Raw genomic sequence first — 18566 nt, 5'->3', positions numbered from 1 at the left:
AATCTGTTTTTCTTTATATTCCCACTTTAAAAAAAAAGGATTCTTATAAGGAATAGTACAAACAGCTGAAGCAGGAGGACTGAACAGTATCTTGACTTAAAAGCTGCTGTTTCAAGGTGAGAGCATGTTTACTCATGGGGTCAGATCCAGCAGCAGTGCTCTGGCCAGTCATTCCATCTGACTCTGTTGTCAATAAAGGGTTAGAAGCAACAAGACCGTCCCCTGCAGTTGAAATGGATGTTAGTGCAGAAGAATTCCGAGATGTATGAAAAGAATTGTAGCATATTCTGGAGCAACTGTCATTCATGTTAATGTTCCTACATCCTGTGCAGCAAAGAAACTGTCATCCTCACAGGACTTGTGTCCTGTTGCATAAGTCCATGCTTGATGTTGATCTTGTATTTAAATGCATTGCTGAAGCTGGTGGTGTTTGGATAAGACCAACAAGGAATTGTCGATATAGAAGAAAAATTGAGTGATAGTTCTTGTTGTAGTGTTAGAAGTACTGTGTTGATTCCAGTGATATTCATGAAAAATCAATAAATGCTCTATAATGGGCCAAATTCAAACAAACAAACAATCCCCACCCTCCAAAAAAAAAAACCCCACAAAAAACGCAGAACAACCCAACCCCATTACACACAAAAAAACCCCCGCAAAGCCAAAACAGACTGGAATCCATTAAAACATAGAAGAAACTCAAAAAATTCTACAAAGCCAAAACAAACCAAAACTAATAATAACTAAAAAAAAAACACCCACCAAAATATAAACCAACCTATGGCAACTTCCATCAGTACCCGTTTTCTGGAAGGATGAATTCAAACAGAGAAAAGATCAGCAATCTGCCATCAACTTGTGAATCAGAACAACTCAACATGCAGCCTAGAAGCCTGTCTTTGGGTTTTTTACTTGAGGATTAAGACAGCTTGCTCTGAAGAAAGGTGTCTGGCTTCCTGCTTGGAAGGAAAATAAATTAGCATGGTGGTGGTATATGCTTTGTACATCTGCTGTGTAATATGCTTGGTGAAATGCAGACATCCAGAGCAAGGATGCAGATGCTCCACTACTTGCAGAAGTTAATGACAATTATCCCAGTCTTTGATGGAAAACAAAGTCGTGATGCTCTCATTTCCACAATCCATCATGCCACTGGATGTTTACTGCAGGATACTTCATGATGGGCTTGGTGAGAAAAATATACAAACTCATATGCTGCTGTTGCAAATCAATTCTGCAGCAAAGTGGAAATAACTCTTGAACCAATAAGCAGTGAGGCCTAAGAAAAAAATACCCGCTTTCTGAATTTTCAGCTTGCAGATAACAGGAGAAGCTATCAATCATGTTAGAGAGCTCCCATTCCAGCGGTGCTGTTCTTAAAGACTCACCAGATGAAATTGGACAAGACCAGAATATGCAAAGCTCCCCCCTCCTTTTTCTTTTCATCTTGCATCTTTCTAAGGAGTTGAGCATGAGAAAGGACCTTTTTCTGTTTTCTTTTCCTACTTTTTTAAAAACAAACCTGTGTCCCAGCAAAAGTTTGTGTATTGGTTAAATTTGCTGTCCAAATGGCTAATTAATAGTTTCACAAATGGAGGGGAATACTCCCATTCTTTGGCATGTCTCTTTCCTTGGCACCCCAAGCTGGCTAAAAGCATGCACAACTCAACCTCACCACATCACAGGGTGTCCAAAAATGTGCTCCAGCTGAAGAGAGAAGCAAATGTCCATATTTTACTGAGTAAATTCAGAGGCACTTCATCATTCCTTCAAACCTTCTTTTGTTCCTTTCCTTTCCTTTCTGCCTCTTTAGGTAAGTTTGAAGCATATCCCGGGCCACAAGAAAAAGTCTCCAATGCACTCCCTACCTAACACACTCAGATAAACATGTGTTCCGTGTTGTCTTGCAAAAAAAATCGTCATGTCATGAGTGGCAGATAAAACCCGAAACCTACCAGTCATGCTCTCAGCATCCCTTGAAATCCACCTGCATTGACAAAGTGAATAAAAGAGAAAGGACATCATGCAGTGGGATGCTGTTTCGTTTTGTCTTTGGCAGAGATGCAAAATACTCTGAAATAGAAAGAAATTGTCAGCCAGATGAAGTTACACTTTTCTCTTTAATATAAATTAAATTAAGTCAAATTGCAGAGCTAGAAAGCCTAAGGCATTTTGTTGGTTTTGGAAAAATAAGGAACAGTAGTGTCTTGATCAAAATAACATAAGCCTCGAGCTTTAGGTTATTCTCAAACAGGCCACAGAGAACCTGGCCAGTTGCCGTCTATATCCATAGACTCTTTAAAAAGTCAGAGTAGGTACACAATTCACTCCACTCTGGTGGTGTGATGTGCTGGTGTGAGCTCCTTGAGAAATATACTCTCTATATTCAACTAGGACCTATTAAAAACCATTGTCCAACCCTGTTCTTAATTAGCCATGAATTATTTGTATTTTTGAAAATGCAGCAAAATCCACATGTTGAGGAGTGTGAGTCAGCCTCTGCATTGGAATTGTAGTAGGAAATCCTAGGATATTATTTCTTAGCTTGATCTGACATGGCTAAAATAGGCTGCTAACATAAAGTGCCAAAGCATGTAGATCTTTGGTCTCATTGGATATACCAGTTTGCGTGGTGCCATGTGTAAGGTGTAAGGATGTATCCCAGTAGTTTCTCAGCACTGGTTCCCTGTCTTCTTCTCCATTCCATCACTGCCAGTGTTTATTCTATTTCCAGTGGCTGTCATTAATTTAGCCTTTATGTCAGGAGTCTAAAAAGGGATCAACTCCTTCACATGCTGTGATGTGTGGCACTCATAAAAACAGTGTCAGCTAGTAAACTCGGGTTTAGCTATAGCAAGAACAAATGGAAGAAAGGTTTGGCAACCTGAAAACACACGCCCTTGTGTGCCTGCTCTTCTGGGCTTTCACATGTTCCAAACGTGTCTACAAATTGCCCAAGTAATCAATAGCTATGGAGGTGTTTTTTCAGAAGCTACAATCAGCTGATTGATATGAAAGCCAAAGGACAGCTCTGTATTTTCAGTGGGTTTTGCTGCTGGTACTTCATATGACCTTCTCTGGTGAGTTCAAAAGGCAAGTTCAAACACATCAGGAAATGGAGTAATACCAAATACAGCTGTCAGATGAAACTCTCTGTCCAATTGATGAAATTTTAATTTACTTTGCTCTTGTCCTTTCCAAATGGTTACCTTTCAGGTTTCCCTAATCTGGGATTCTGTAGATGTTGATTTTCTGAGAAAAATGTATTTGTTCTCTAAAGGGTAGCACAGTGTGTTTTCTTTTGGCAACAGGCTGATGAAAACAATAAATTATTCAATCCAAGAATTTCTAAAATGATGACTTGCTGATGATTCCTATTTTTTAGGCCTTGTTTTCATTAACTTCTACATTAATAGTCCAAATGTGCAGTTAGATTGAAATGTCCTGTGAAATTGCCCTGCTTTCCTCAAATTGGGAAGCCCTCAGCCACTAGAAACTGTTGAGAGATGTTTTTCCTCATTCTGCGAAATAAAATATGGTCTGCATTTGACAAGAAAAGATAAATCTGTAGCTACTAGTTGCCACCCCTCCCTCCAAAACAAAAAACACTGCAGTTACAGCTGCAGCAAGGGTAGGAATTGATATTAAAGAAAGCATCAAAATGACCTTCTGCAAACTGTTTCGCTTTCTTCACTTCTTTGATAATGAAAGACAAGAAATAAGTTCAGGGAACCCATGCACCAAGTACACTCCTGAGTAATTTTAGCTTTCTCATTCATAAGGGAAGACTAACACAGGAGGTTACCATCAGCAGAATACATTTGTTTCCACCTTGCATAAATGAGACAGTGTAAAATATTGCTTCTTTGTGTGTTGTAATCAAATACTGTGGTAGATGAAAACACATATCCGCTATACTGATGAAACTCTTCTGAGGTGCACAGGTGAGTCAAAGCCTCCAAGCTCTGTTCAAAGGAGAAACCTGCAATCCTATAAGTAAACCCATTTATTTCAAAATTGTCTTTGGCGAGGAGATGGTAAATGGGCATTTGAGATGCAAATTCTAGGTTTGTAACTGCATGGTATGTGGCCCAAAAGTAAACTAATAGCATGTGACCAGCATATTTAAGATACTTTGCAGAGACTTTGAGCCATCTTGGTGTGTTTAAAACGGGGCAGCCCCAGGGACCTTTGCCAGGGCGGTGGCCGAGGCCCTGGCGCCAGAGGGCCCCCATCTGCCCTTGAGTCTTTGGGCACATTTTATATTTGGGCAGTAAAACTTACCATAAAGCACAAGCCAAGTTGTAGCAGTTGTGCTGCTGCAAAGGGCTGTGGCTTCAAACTTCCCAGTGTGATCTGTGAAATGCTAATCTACATTGTTGTGCTCTTCCCCGCTAACGAAGGACTTTGAGGCTTGGTTGACTTTTATTTTGTGTTGGTGTTTCCTTGTTTAAAACCTTTCTAATAGTAAGGTTTCCAAGAGGTATTTTCCGTGTTCCTGGGAGGATCAGTGAGCCATGGCAGGTGCTCACCACAGAGAGAGTGTGTCAGATCCTGAACGAAGGCTTCTGCTGATCACAGTTAACTAGTCAGAGATCAGGTCCCCAGGGACTGGGATTACCTGGCATCCTATTGGCTTGTGGGCTTGTATCCTTAGCATCAGTAATAGTTTGAATTTAGTGCATTTCAAGAACCAAAATAATTTACTGTGACAGCTGCCATCAGCCATAACTGATGGTTTCAATTCTGAAGATTTTGTCTTTGTTTCTTTCACTTGCAGCTTTTTGTTTAAGTGTTTTGACTATGTTTTTTCTATAAAAGTGTGGAGTTTTTACTCTTTCAGTTTGGTAAAATCACAGAAACAAATAGGGCTGCAAGGGAGATGATGTAGTCAAATCGTCAGACCCAAGGCAGATCCTTACAGGATCCTACCCAATCTGTTGCACAGGACTGCCTGTGATGGCAGCCTGTTCTTGGTTCCTATTGGAAACCTTTTGCTCACATCTGAGGTGAGTCTTCCTTGCTGCAGCTTAATCCTGTTGGATCTAATCCCATTAACAATGCCTACTGGAGCAGGTGTTTTCTTTCATCTTTACAAGAGAATTTTTCTGCTGTTAGACTTTTTCCCTGTTTCCCTTCAGCCTAAAACAACCCAATGGCTTCATTCTTAATAGATGGATTTAATAAATGTATGCAATCCTGGCTGTTTTCAGGGTGGTTTTCAGCTTTTTCCCATCTAACTTTTGATGTATGCATGTACCAAGAGTAGCACTACCAGATGATGTAGAATTTAAGGAACTTCCTAATGGGGTCATGTAAACGAAATTAAGATAACCCGGCATGACAATTTACTATTTTGCAGCAGGAACCAGCTAGAGAGTATCAAACAGTACCAGACATTTGTCAACATGTTTTGGGTTCATTTGTTTGTTTTCCTTTGAAGAGATTTGGGCTATTTTGTACCCAGCCCCCCCGTGCCCTTTCCCCAGAAGGTGTACTGCAGACAAAGGCACACTGAGGGCTAAGGCAGACACCCATTTCATGTTAAGGCCAGGAGGGTGCCTGGAGCTGCTCCTTCATGGATAAGAGCAAGGAGCACTAAACTTCTGTAAACTTTCAGGTTTGGGCCTTCCCCACGCTTGTTAACAAAATACATGTGGGTGACCCCCAAATTCATTCTTAGCATCTCATTTGGTTGTGGAGTTCACACGAAGACAGCAGATTCTTCCCTGTGTTTGATCTTGTTTGTGCTGCAAATGCTTCCTGGGAGCCTTGTTATACCCTACTTTTTTTTCTGGGCTGTTTTTTATTTCTCCTCAGCAATGATTGTGTTCTTTTCCAACACAGCTAAACATGGAAATATTTCCATGTATTTAGGGGGTCCTGGGAATTTTCCTTTCAGATTTGCGAAAACAACAATCTGACAAGCTGCTTCTTGGCATGACACAGCATGTGTTAATCTATGTCATTTCCAGTCTACTTTGTTCATAGTTAATTTGTTAAACTCTTTGTGAGAACAGACATGTTCCCCACTGAGCAATCAGCACAGCTGCAGCGAGAGCCAGTGACCAAACAGAACCCACTTGGCGCCCTGTGCTCAGAGCTGGGATGTGAAGCCAGGCTCAGGACAGCACCCCCCAGCAGAAGACACAACTGATTTGGGGTCATCTCGGCACCTAGGATTGGGGATGATGCCAGTTACCCTGTAAAAGGGAGAAAAAACTGTGCTTTTTGCTTTTTGTCTGGATGGACTAGATTTGCAGTGTAGACCCCAAAAGAATGAGTAAAACATGGCTGGTGAAAAGAGGTCAAATAGTGTTACTTAGCAAAAAAAAAGGAAAAAAAAAGAAAAAAAAAAAAAAAAGAGAGAGGGAGAAATTGAGTCTTAGGTCTAACTTAACCCTGGCATTCCCAAACATGTCTCTATAGAGTATCCCTTAGGGTGGTAGGGTGGTAGTATAATAAGATCCCTCAAAATATTAAAAAGCAACCCCCCCTCCCCCCCCAGAAGTCTCAGTTGATCTTTCCCAGTCAAGCAACCCCCCCTCCCCCCCAGAAGTCTCAGTTGATCTTTCCCAGTTTTATTAACCTCCAAATTTTAACTCTTCTGTCACTGAAAATCAGATCCCTCCAAAAGACCCGGTGCTGCATATCAACCATTTGTGTAAATGTTGGGGGAAGCAAGAGGGATTAAGCCCTTTGTGTTTATCCCTGGGTTTATGAAAGGCTTTTCAAAGGCCATTGATATGAATATGCCACTTGACAAAGAGCCTGTGGACACTTCACAATTTGTGCATCCCCTCACATTTCTGTGAAAGATTAGTTGCAACAAACCACTTCAAATTCCTCTGCAAGCTGGGCATGTTGTCCAACTTGTTCTTGTGACTCTCATTAATCTAGTCTTGTACATAGATGCCTATTTATGTGTAAAAAGATTAATTTTTTTTTCTTTTTTCCGTGTCTTAGAAGCCTTGTCCTCTTGTAAGAATCTGAAGTCTTTTTGTCCAGCTGTAGGGCTCTGGGTCTACAAGGTAAAGGCAGTCCTTTCTACTGAAGTGCTAGATGGTCACTATCCAATTCAGTGCTGGATTTTGGGGAAGCAGCTTTCCCTATGCCTCTGCTGGTTGCAGTGGTGGCAGTTTGTGATTTGGAGCTGAACATGAGCAGTGCTCTTTCACTGTCTCTGTCAGTAAGACCCATAGCTAACAGAGCGCTGGAGAAACAGGCTGTCTGGATAAATGTTAGCATTTAAAGGTATATTTAGATATCCCACATCAGAGGGTTTAATTTCAGCTCGTCAGCTGTTTTTCTACACCTTTTTTGGTGTTCAGGAAGACTCATTGACCTGCAAGACACCTTTTTTTTTTTTCCTTTAAACTCCATTGCACTGCTGCATGAACATATTGCCTGGAGTTTTATAAAGCTGATTCTTTCAACAGGAAAAGATTAAGCCAAGGTGTAAAGTGTGTGGAGCATGGAAGTAAACAGCTGATTGAATGAATGAGGAAGGATGAGCAGAACACTTATTGATTTCAACAGCAACCATTTTAAGCCACTCTGTCTCAGGCCAGGTCCTCCATCTGGAAGAAAGCCAGCCAAGCTGCTGTGCTATATTATGTCCCACTGGGCACCAGCTGTGAGATTGACCTGTGGCCTTTGGGGGGTCTGATCCAGCTAGTGCAGGACCCCTGGCCATTCACAATCTCACAAGGACAAAAGGAAAAGACTGGAGGCGCTCTTTTTCCCTGGGATGAACGTCCCATGTTTACTGTGGAACAACTGCAGGAGGTCTGGGAGAGAGAAAAGAGGGAAAAAAGACCGAGGGTCTCGTCCTGAGAGATTTTATACCCAGGGGAATGGGGGTGGAGGAGAGGAGCCACAGCCAATGGGATACAGGTGATGGGAGGGGCAAGGGGAGAGACTGACCCCGGACAAGACCAGTGCCAGGACTTACAGGGAGGGAGGGAAAAACAAACATGATTTCAGTGCAAAATACCAATCACCCAGTGCAAAACAATAACTAAAGAAACCACTTAGTGCAATACAACACTTAGCCTTGATGGGCCTTTAACAACTTCTTTTGAGTAGGACCGGCTCTCTGGAAGGTGGCATTCAAAGATCAGAATGGCAAAACTCATGTGTCGTTTATTCCCCAGTGTGGCCACAGGGAGCTTCATAGAGCTGAGAGATAGACAGGATTTTACACCTCTCCAAGGGTGATATGGTCTCCTTCATAGGCTGTGTCCATTGAGAGCCCACTGTATTTTCCTGAAGGATTTGGTGAGATTCAGTCACCCAGAGGAGCTCCTCAGAGTAGAAAGAAGGGATATAGCCTGCCTTACATACAGGTCCTGCAGCATGAAATCACTATATGTCATTGCAGAATTTTGAAATCTAAAGCCTTCCATTGATGTACTGACTCAGACACAGGTTGTTTGGTCTGTTGTTTGGTTTCTGGAAAGCTCTCTATAAGCTAAAAATTGAAAGCTGGTCTCTCTTAGTGGAGACAGTATTGAGTAAACAGCTGTCAGCCTGTGCCCTAGTCACAACTGCATTCCCGAGAAAGTCAGCTACAAATAAGTGCATACTCATTTGATAATAAGCACCAGAATGCACTGAGATTACCTGGCCTTTCTTTTCTTTTGTTCTTTTTTTCCCTCTCTGTGGCTGGGGGGAGAACTGGGAGTTTGTTACAAAAAGGTCAAACACATAACTTTGCGGCTTTCAGCCATCTCTATTCCTTTCTTTTGCAATTCTTCTCTCTGATTAAACTTCCAGATAAGTCTAGGCACTGTTGCCCAGCCCTTCACATTTAATGATTTTATGCATCACTTGCTCTTGGCACTGCTCACAGCCCTGCCATCTCCACTGCAGCCTGTGATCTTCTCCTCTAAATGTTTGACATCTACCAGAATTTCTCTTTTGCTCTAAGATGCCTTTTTCCTTGTGTGGTCTAGAGAGGGAAAATGATGGTGGACAACTCTGAGATGAATTACTTAATACCCAAGGATTTTTTTTCTCAGCTCTCCTAATGGAAGGAAAGGCCTGTCTCCCTTTTTAGCTTTGTCTTATAGAAAAAGCAAAGAAAAAAATCCCAAATCTGCACCTTGTCCTAGATCCAGGTCCCTGTCCCACAGCTCAGTCTGCTCAAATGATTCCATGAAAAATGAATATGCAGCTTTCCTTCAGAGGATATTATATGGGGAGCAACCTGGTTAGGCAAAGGAGAATTTTTTCCTGTTTTTTTTTTGTTTTTGCTGTAGTTGTTGGGGTTTTTTAAATTTCTTTTTCCTCTTTGTAAATCAAAGTAGGTAAGGTTTATCCATTTATTTAGAGAGGTTTATCCGAGAGATGGTGTGAGGAAGCCAAAGAGAGAAGGCTTGTTTACCGTGTCACCTGAGAAAGATTAACTAACAGCAAGATTTTGGTGGATGTGATTTTTTTTTTTTAAATACCTCTTTGAACTCATCTCTATTTATTTCAGTGGATGTGAAACAATGACTATATCAAAGTGTTTATAGGAAGTCCAGGGAGCATTTTTCCACAGCTTTTAAGAGCAATATTGGAGCCCCTGGCTTAGGAAGTTGTTAAGACCCAGATTGTTGATGCCTCTGTGTGCAAAGTAATTCAACAATTTTGTGTTCTTTACTCTTCCCTTAATTTTCCACCATTGGCTGCTATGGAAGACAGGGTGCTGGACCCAGTGTGACTTGGGGTCTGATGCAGCACATCTGTTCCCATAATCTAACCAGGAGAAACTGCATTTTGTATATTCAGGGACAGAGAAATGTGAGTTTCCTGTATAAAACTGCAATTCCAGTATCATTGCACTGGAAATGATGGAATGCTTGTCTGCAGAATTTTACCTGTAAGAAATTCAAAACTTCAGTTAGCAACAAGATAGCCTTTGAAAAAGCAGGAAGTCACAACAGCTATTGTCTTAGATCTTCTGATAATGCTTAAGATGGATCATAGCTCCACTTGGAAGTGCCAAAGTATTCAGCAGGTTAAATGCAATAAAGTCAAGTGATGGGATCTGATGATGGAAACATCTTTTACCTGGATACCTGAAATAGGCTTGAGATCTTTAATTGAAGCCTCAAACAGGACATCTTCATTGTCTTTCACACACAGTAGTTGGATTTTAGGGCTCCAGTTAATTTTTCCGATGTGTTTTTGAGTCAGCAATGGGGTGGGCACATCTGACTTTTGCACAAAGGGACTATCACTGCTAATGTCACAAAAACGCATGCTGGACAGGGAGAAATCCACAGTATGTATAAATGCGTTCAAACTCCTCCAGTTTCTGGGAACACTTACATAGAGATGTTGGGGAGCTGGGTTACCTTTGGAGAAGGCTGTTAATGAGTAAAGACAAGCAGTTAATTGCCTGGGTAATTAAGTGTTGGTTTCTCCTTTTAAAGAGATCATATTTGAAAACCGCTACCACCTTCATTACCTGCATGCCAGGACTTGTCTTTGGGGTCCCACTTGGGTCTCTTAAGAGCCAATGATACCATGAATGTGCAATTTCAATATTTTGGGTAGGTGATGTCTATTAATGTAACAAGAGCAGAATTTAAAATTTGGATCATGGGGCATTAAAAAAAAAAGAGGAAATGGACCCTGAATCTTTTAAGAGTGTCTAAATTATATGGAAATGTGTTTTATGGAAGAAAGGGCCAGAGACTATACATTTGAGTTCTTAAATAGCTGCTATGATTTTATGATTTACACTGAAAGAGATTTCTACCGCTTGGATATAGTTAACATTTACTAAATAATATTGGAATTAAGAGTGTGACTTTCAGAGGGTGCCAGTTCATCAGCATTATGCACTCTGTCTTCTGTGTTGAGTTTGTAAGCGCAGTTACTGCAGTAGTTCACTGACCTTCATAATATAATCTCTGTCTGTCTCTCTGGGGATTGCAGCAGCTACAAGTGTAGGAGTATCCCATTCAGAGATGCTGTGAACTCCACTTGCTTTCTGGAGTAGCAGAAAGCACAGAAATAACTTCTTCAGGGCCACCACCAACTCATTCTGTAACTCTTTTTTTTTTCCTGTTTGTTCTGATCTCTGAAATGTGACTTTTATAAGGGCTGTAAACTCAGAGAGGGTTCTTTCCATCACCTGCCATTCAAGGGAGTTAAACTTCAAAACTAAATTTGACTTAATGTTTCATTCAACAAAATTTTTCACAGATTGAGTTGTTAGTTTTTTGCGGTTTTTTCCTAGAATGTGGATTTTAGTCTAAGGACTTGTGTATTACGGTCTGTGGTGGTTTGACCAGGAAGAAGTGGGAATTCTGGGATGTTGTGGTCAAACCAATGGGTGCTTGGATTTTGATATTGGCACCTGGGATAACCAGTGGGTTTTAGGACACACCTCCGAGAACACCCAGGGGTTAAAAGCAGAGCTTCGGCCCTGGGAGGCTCTCTTGGGACTTCGAGGGACGCAGGTCGGAGCTCTCCCTCGTCCAGCCGCTGCTGCTGGGCGGGGGAGGGGCAGCCATGCGGTAGGCCTGGGCCTGGACAGAGATGGGAGTGAGAAGGCCTTGGAGGATGGAAGGGTGGAGAGCAACAAGAGACATCGGGCAGCCATTCCCCCCCCCCCCCCTCCCCCTTTTGGAGACAGACAGAGAGAGAGAGAGAGTGCAGCCTGTGTTACCTTGAAATTCAGTAAATATGTGTGGGCAGCAGGCAGCCCAGCTGAGGAGATGGGGGGGGGGGGTGTAGCCAGGAGTCCAGCCGCCTGGAGGAGGTTTTTAACCCTTTTTTTGGACAATGAAGGCCTTACAGAACATTAACCCTTCCTAGACGAGTGATAAGAGAGGAGAAGGATGAAGGTAATGAACGAGTGATGGAGGTCTGGACCAGAGAGAGAGAGAGAGTGAGAGATGTTGAAAGAATGGAGAAGATGGAGTGGCATTTAATGCTGGACTCTTTTGTGTAGTCATGGACAGAGCTATGTTTCCGTGAGATACAGAGACTGAGTCCAGGGGGAGAAATGTCCCAGAGCCAAAGAAGAGTCAGTGTGTGGACCCCTCGGCCCCAGGGGGTATATAAAATATGGGGGGGACGGATGTCCCAGAGGATGAGAAGGTGAGATACTGTGCTTTTCTGGAACTGGACATAGCATCCTTAAAAAGACAACCCTGGAAGCAGCCCTGATCCCTGTTTGGTGGTGAGAGCACCGGAACAAGGACGGAAAAGGCCACCATGACACATGGAAGGACTCCCTCTCCTCTTGAGGAGTTGAAAGTTTGACCAATCTAAAGGGTGGTGCCAGACGGAGTGTGAATAATTTTGGGAGTGTGGATAATTTTGGGAGATGAATTGTACGGGGATCTGGAGGAGGAGGGGGAAGTGTTTCTGTGTAGTTTTCATTCTCCTTGTGATTTTTTTTTTTTTTTCCTTTGTGTATGTGTAGTTTAGTGTTTGTGTGTAGTTTAGTAATTGTTTGTATGTAGCTTAGTTAATAAACTTTTCTGTATGTTGAAGTTGGAGCCTGCTTTGTTTATTCCTGGTCACATCTCGCAGCAGACACCGGGGAGAAGGTGTCCTCATGGGGGCTCTGGCTTTGCCAGGCCCAAACCATAACACGGTCTTTATTGTAAAAATCCCAGCAAAACAAATCAAAAAACAACACAACAAAGAACCTCCCAATTTTATTTTTTGTGCAAGGACTACTGAGAACCATCTGCTTTGGAGAGGCCAAATTCTAGGCCACAGGTATATCTAAAAAGGTTTCAAAGAGTTTCCAAATCTTGCTGTGGCACCTTTCAGAAATACATGTGTAAGTCCTGCCAAACCTTGGAGATTCATTTTTCTTTTTCCTCCCAGAGAGAGGATCACTTTTTCTTGGAATAGATCCCATCTCCCAGACAAGTATTGAAGGCATATTTAAACATTTAGCTTTGGGCTGTGGATCAGCCTTTTGTAGTTCCCCGTTGTGCTAGGATAATAGTCCATGTAGCTAGAATTGTGGAAAATCCACATGCAGATTTTGCCCTTGTGATTATAGATCGGATTATCAAGTTCCAAAGGATTAAAGTTATTTTCTTTGGCCCTTGGCCAAGTAAGTTAATAAGGTGATTTTCTTGAAGTCATGACCTGTCACAGAACTACACTGCCCAGTTGTTAAATTTCCAGTCTGGTAAATTATTGCCTCCATTTTAATTTCCCATTGTATTTTAATGAATGATATGTAAACCTCTTTTTTCCCCATCACAGGAAAAACCCCTTGTTTCATGTTTCCATGGGATCTATACAATTATAAGGTTTTAAATCAATTTAGTGTAAACAGGATGTGTGCTTTGAGCCGGTTAGACTTTCTGACAAAAAGAAGCATTTTGTGACTTTTTGCAAAACTTACCTATTCACCGTATCATGCCTCCCTGTTCAACAGAGAGTTTTAAGCCTTGCCTTGGCTCAAGTTTAGCATCTGTTACACCCTGAAGAACTCTATTCTAACAAATTGTATTTCTAGTGTAGTGAAGATTCATTGAAAATTGGGTAAAATATGTATTTGACATGTAAGGCAAAAATTATGCTCTTTAATGCTGGAACCTTGAGTCTGACTAACCATTCCAGGTAACACTGGCAAAATTTGCTGATGAATAGTTACTAAAATTGCTGTGGTGTTTTCTACAATGGACTTTGCAGTGTTTGCAGATAACATTTTTAGTTTTTCAAGGTGTGAGAGCAGTCTCTGTTTTGAAGACATTTCTGTCCAGATAATTATATCACAATCAGTATTGTGCAGATGGAATTTTTCTTCTTTGTGTTCAGTCATCTGAGCTCTGATGTGGTACTGTGAAGCATAGCTGGTATTAACCAATAACCAATTTCTAGCTAAAACCAGCACTCTTTAAAAGTAAACACATTTCTTCATTCACTGGGCTTTTATTTTCGTTGACACAGAAGATAAAACAGTATCATGTTGTACTTCTAACTGTGTACTCTTAGCTCCCACTTAAGTGTGTTGCTTCTTAAATAAAGTACAGTATGGCTGATCATGGGGCTCTGCATTCTGCTTTCTTTGACTTGATAGTTATATTTTCATATATAGCATAGTTATATATGGTAGTTATATCAAATATGGTAATTGTAGTATTAGTATGATGGTAGTTATATCAAACTTGGTCTTGATGTTAGTTATATCAAATGCCTCGTGAAAAGCAATTTTTAGTGCTTTCTACTGGGTGGCAAACAACCAGGCCAAGAAAAGGCACCTCTGTTTTACAGTCCAGGCAGCAGGAAGTAGGTTTCCATTGATTTTTTTTCCCTTTGAAGGTTATGGATACTTTAGGCAAGGTGTGAAATGCTTACACTACTGAGGTGAAAAATTTTACTAAAGTTGGAACTAAATTACTGTCTGGCTTTAGCAGAGGTGTAGTGCAATGTGATCTCTCATGCTAAAAGCCTTATGCAATCCAACCTTCTTTTTATTGGTTTTGTTCTGTTCACGTTTGGCAAATGCAGAAACTTAGACCCTAAAATTCAGTTTCTCATTCAATTCTCAGTGAAAATAAATTTTAAGTTAATCTTTTAGTTATGAGAGAAGGTGTAAAACCTGATTTTGTGGTTTTGAGTTTTTTTGGTTTGTTTTGGTGGGGTTTCTTTGTTTTGTTTTGGTTTTTTTTTTTTGTTTTGGTTGAAGCAAACGAAAAAGAATATCTGTAATGTGCTTTCTTTTTTTACTTTAAACTCATGAATAGTTGTGGAAAGTAGTTTGAATTTTTTACCTGTGTGTAGCTCAAAGATGTATCTGTGGATTTGTGTGTTTGTGCGTACAAAATAAGAGAAGATTAGATACTCTTTCTACTTGAGTAATTCTTGTTGCAGCAGATAGTGTATTGTGTGGCTGTAAACTTTTATTGCTCTTGTATTGAATTGCTCTCTACCCACTTTGAATAAAACCCTTAGTAGTTTTAATGAAGAAAGACAAACCTGTCCTTGAAACTTGAAAGAATCCTTTGGGCACTGGCATTTTTCTTCACCACTCAGAATCTGTAAGAGGGCTTCAGAACAATTCTGCAGCTGCTTGACTTAGTGGCTTCACCTCAGTCTCTTGGTTCATGGATTCTCTGGCATAAGCAGAGAATCAAATTTGCTGTTTACACTGTATTTATCTGGGTGGTCTTTCTTTAACAGAGCAAAGCCCATGTGAAACTTAATTTAGATTAAATTCCCTGCCAGCAGTGTCCATTAGCTGACTCTTGCTGAAGCAAGGATGATGCTGTCAGACCCAGAACCCTCAACGAGTGGTGAGTTAAGAGAATGGATTGTCCCATGCAGGTGTGAGGTCTTGGTGAGCAGGGCTGTAACATGAGGTTAGAGATCACTGAAGTTTCCTCCTAAGGAGAAGCTGTAACTGGAGACGTGAAGAACAAATTAGACTTAACTGATGGGAGTTTGATTTGGCTGCCTAAACAGGTTCCCTTTCCTAGGATGACTGTTCTTGCAGATACTATATTGCATATTTGCTTAAGTTCATTGGGTTTTTCCCAAGTTTACTTTTATGGGTGAAATGTTTCAAATGAGCATTTTTTGTTACATTTTTAACTACTCATAATCAACACAGAGTTGATCCTTATGCTTGAGTAATAGCATAAGAAACCTGGAAAGCTGATATTTCTTCCACTAAAAATAAGTCTCTCCAAACATTATTGGAGCTGATTATTTCACTTGCTGTGGTGCACAGCTGTGTGACATTTACTATTTGAGTTACTTTATATCCTGAGTCATACAAAGATGGCACAGACTGAAATGAACAGAAAAGCTCTTCTCTTTTTCTTGCTTATTGTTCCCTACTGAAAAAAGCTCTAGCAAGAAATAAGGCTTTTTCCCAGAGGTGGTAAGAATGGTGATTTTTCAATGTGCTCTGCAACACAGAAGAAATTATACAGGGAAACAGAGGCTTTTGTCTTTAGTAGATCATGTGAAAATATTTACTGGAGATGATAATGTTACCCAGGGGAAGCTGACAACAACTTGAACATGAAATGCAGTGACTGGGAGATTCCAGACTGACACATTATGCTAACAACATGAAAACTTCAGTCCCACTGTTTGAGAGAACTAAATTTTGAATTGAACCTAGTCATCAGAAGGTTCCCTCTGACCTTGGCTTTTTTAACAACAGTGAATTGCTGACCCTGGTAATTTAATTTCCTCTTCAAATAGTGCTGTGTGCGTATTCTAAAATCAAAGCAAGTTTTACAACAGGATTTATCAGTTATTAGTTGGAGTAATAGTTAATTTTGTGGACTGGGATCCTTGTGGCCACAGTGAATGGGTCAGCAGGTAAAAGATGCTTCTTGTCTCAGCAGATCTTTCCCTCTGGTTTGGTCAATCACCCCAGTTTTCCCGTCCTACCTGCTTGGCTACTCAGTCCATGACATTTTGTATAATCCTTGAATGTGAGATTCTGTGGCTGAGTATAATGCCTTTTTACACTTAGCTGCTTAGTTGAGGGACACCTTGTTTCTTTTTTTTTTTTTTTTTTTGTTGTTGTTTTGTTTTTTGGTTTTTTTTTTGTTTGTTTGTTTTGTTTTGTTTTTTGGTTTGTTTTTTTTTTTGATAGCTATTGCCTAATAGATTCTCAATTCATTTAGGAAACTTTTGTCCATATGCCTTTGTGGTTAGATGCTGGATAATTATACTAAACAATTTTCCTTATGATAACCTCAAGAGTAGCACTAAAACTTTGAGTTGAGCAGATAATTTTGAGTAATCAAATAAATTGTTTTCTTCTGTAGAAAAAACCTTGATTTTCTTCTAGCACTAATGAATGTAAAAACTGTTCTGAGGCTTAAGTTTCAGAATTAGTGTTATTTATTTCTATAGATTTATAGAATCTGACAGATTCAGCAATGGTTTGTAATAAAAGAAAAAACAAAACAGAAACAATACACCTTAATTTGATTCCTTATGTCCTAAAAACATTTTTTGGAGTCAAATTCAGCCTTCAAGATCTGTAAATCTTGCAGCATCATGTAAATTAGATAATACATGTAAGTTAAGTAACACTTAAAATTTTGTAATGGTTTTGGATCATAGCCTCCCAAGAGTTGGAATTAACTACACCTGCAGGCTGGATTAGGACCTTCTCTGCTTTTTTACACAAGTGAATTGTAAAGACAGATTTACATTGTAAGTTTAACTAAAGGGAATCACACCCAGCACTTGAGGAAGAAAACTGCACCACCTGGTATTTGTTAAAACTCATTTTGATAGATAACACTTTGCCTTTAGCAACTTCCATCCAACAATTACCCCTCTCTCACTACTGCTATAGCAGCCTAGAGATAAACTCTGCTGTCTCAGCTGCCTTTCGCAGTGCCCACAGAGCAAACAGCAATTGGAAATCAGCATCATAAAAACACATTCCTGGTGATTTAGAATTTGCTTAGTGTTACTTATTTCTACAGATGTAAGGAGCTAAGTGAGACAAAGTCACATGAATAGTATTGCATGACGGTTTTAATTTAAGTATGGCAAAAAATTAGAGGTGAGGTGACTTCTCGTGGTCATTTTGTCACTGAAAAGGGAAAATAATTACCGGAAAAATGATATTTTCACTGACAGTACAGGGTAATTAGTTTCCCGGGGAGAAGATGTTGGTAGCAAGGGGCTTTACACAGGGATCCTTTGTCATTTTATGGATGCTCATCTATCAACTGTCAGATTGTTTCAAAAGAGCTCGGGTCATAATGTTTTCCCTCTGCACCTTTCCCATCATGGTGGCCCAAATTTGCCTGAATAGCCGTGAGTAGTCTTGTTTGCCTAGTCTGGGCATTCACAATGAGGCAGGAGGTGGCCGTGTTGCTGTGGCTGCACAGCGTGGGGGGTTTGTCAGGGAGTGCGTTATCAGGGGTTTCTGCACAGGACTCGCTGGCACCACACGCACTTTCCTTCTCCAGGCAAGGTATGCTCAGCAAATTGAGTGGGACTCCCCTAGGTGGAAAGGCCTCATTGTGGTCCTCATGTGGGAGAATGTCCTCCTTGCTCTGAGTATTAAAGATACACATATAAATATACACATAAAAATACCCCAGTTTCATTAGTCTTTCCCACATCATATTTTGGGTCTTCATTCCTAAGACACAATTATTATCTAGCTGTAACAGCAGAATTAATGCAGATGAATATTGAATTTTTTTGACCTGGATCTCTCAAAGGATACACGTGCCTTGAAATTAACAGACGTAAAAATGAGCACCACTTCTTGCAGAGATGGCCTCACCTATAGAGCAATAATGAAAGGGGTTTTGGCTAAAACCTAATGAAGTTTGATGTTATGAAACAGCAGCTGTACCTCTCCTGCTTTCCCTTCTACTGGAAGCTGCTGCCTTGCAGAGTGTGGCTCCTCTGTACCCCTGGTGCTGTGGCAGTATCTAAGTCCTTGGAAGGCTCATATACTCTTCCTTATCTATCCTGGGAAATCTTTCTTCTCAGCACTTTTCTGTAGATAGAGTTAAACCAGTCCTTGATTCCTGTTGTGCCTGAAATGTCACCGCCTTCCTTTTGCTTTTCTTTTTTTTTCTTTTTTTTCTTCTCTT

Source organism: Melospiza georgiana, chromosome 5 (assembly GCF_028018845.1).
Source record: "Melospiza georgiana isolate bMelGeo1 chromosome 5, bMelGeo1.pri, whole genome shotgun sequence".
Classification (NCBI taxonomy): Eukaryota; Metazoa; Chordata; class Aves; order Passeriformes; family Passerellidae; genus Melospiza; species Melospiza georgiana.
The sequence above is the reverse complement of the archived record's forward strand: the minus strand, read 5'-3'. Positions refer to the sequence as shown.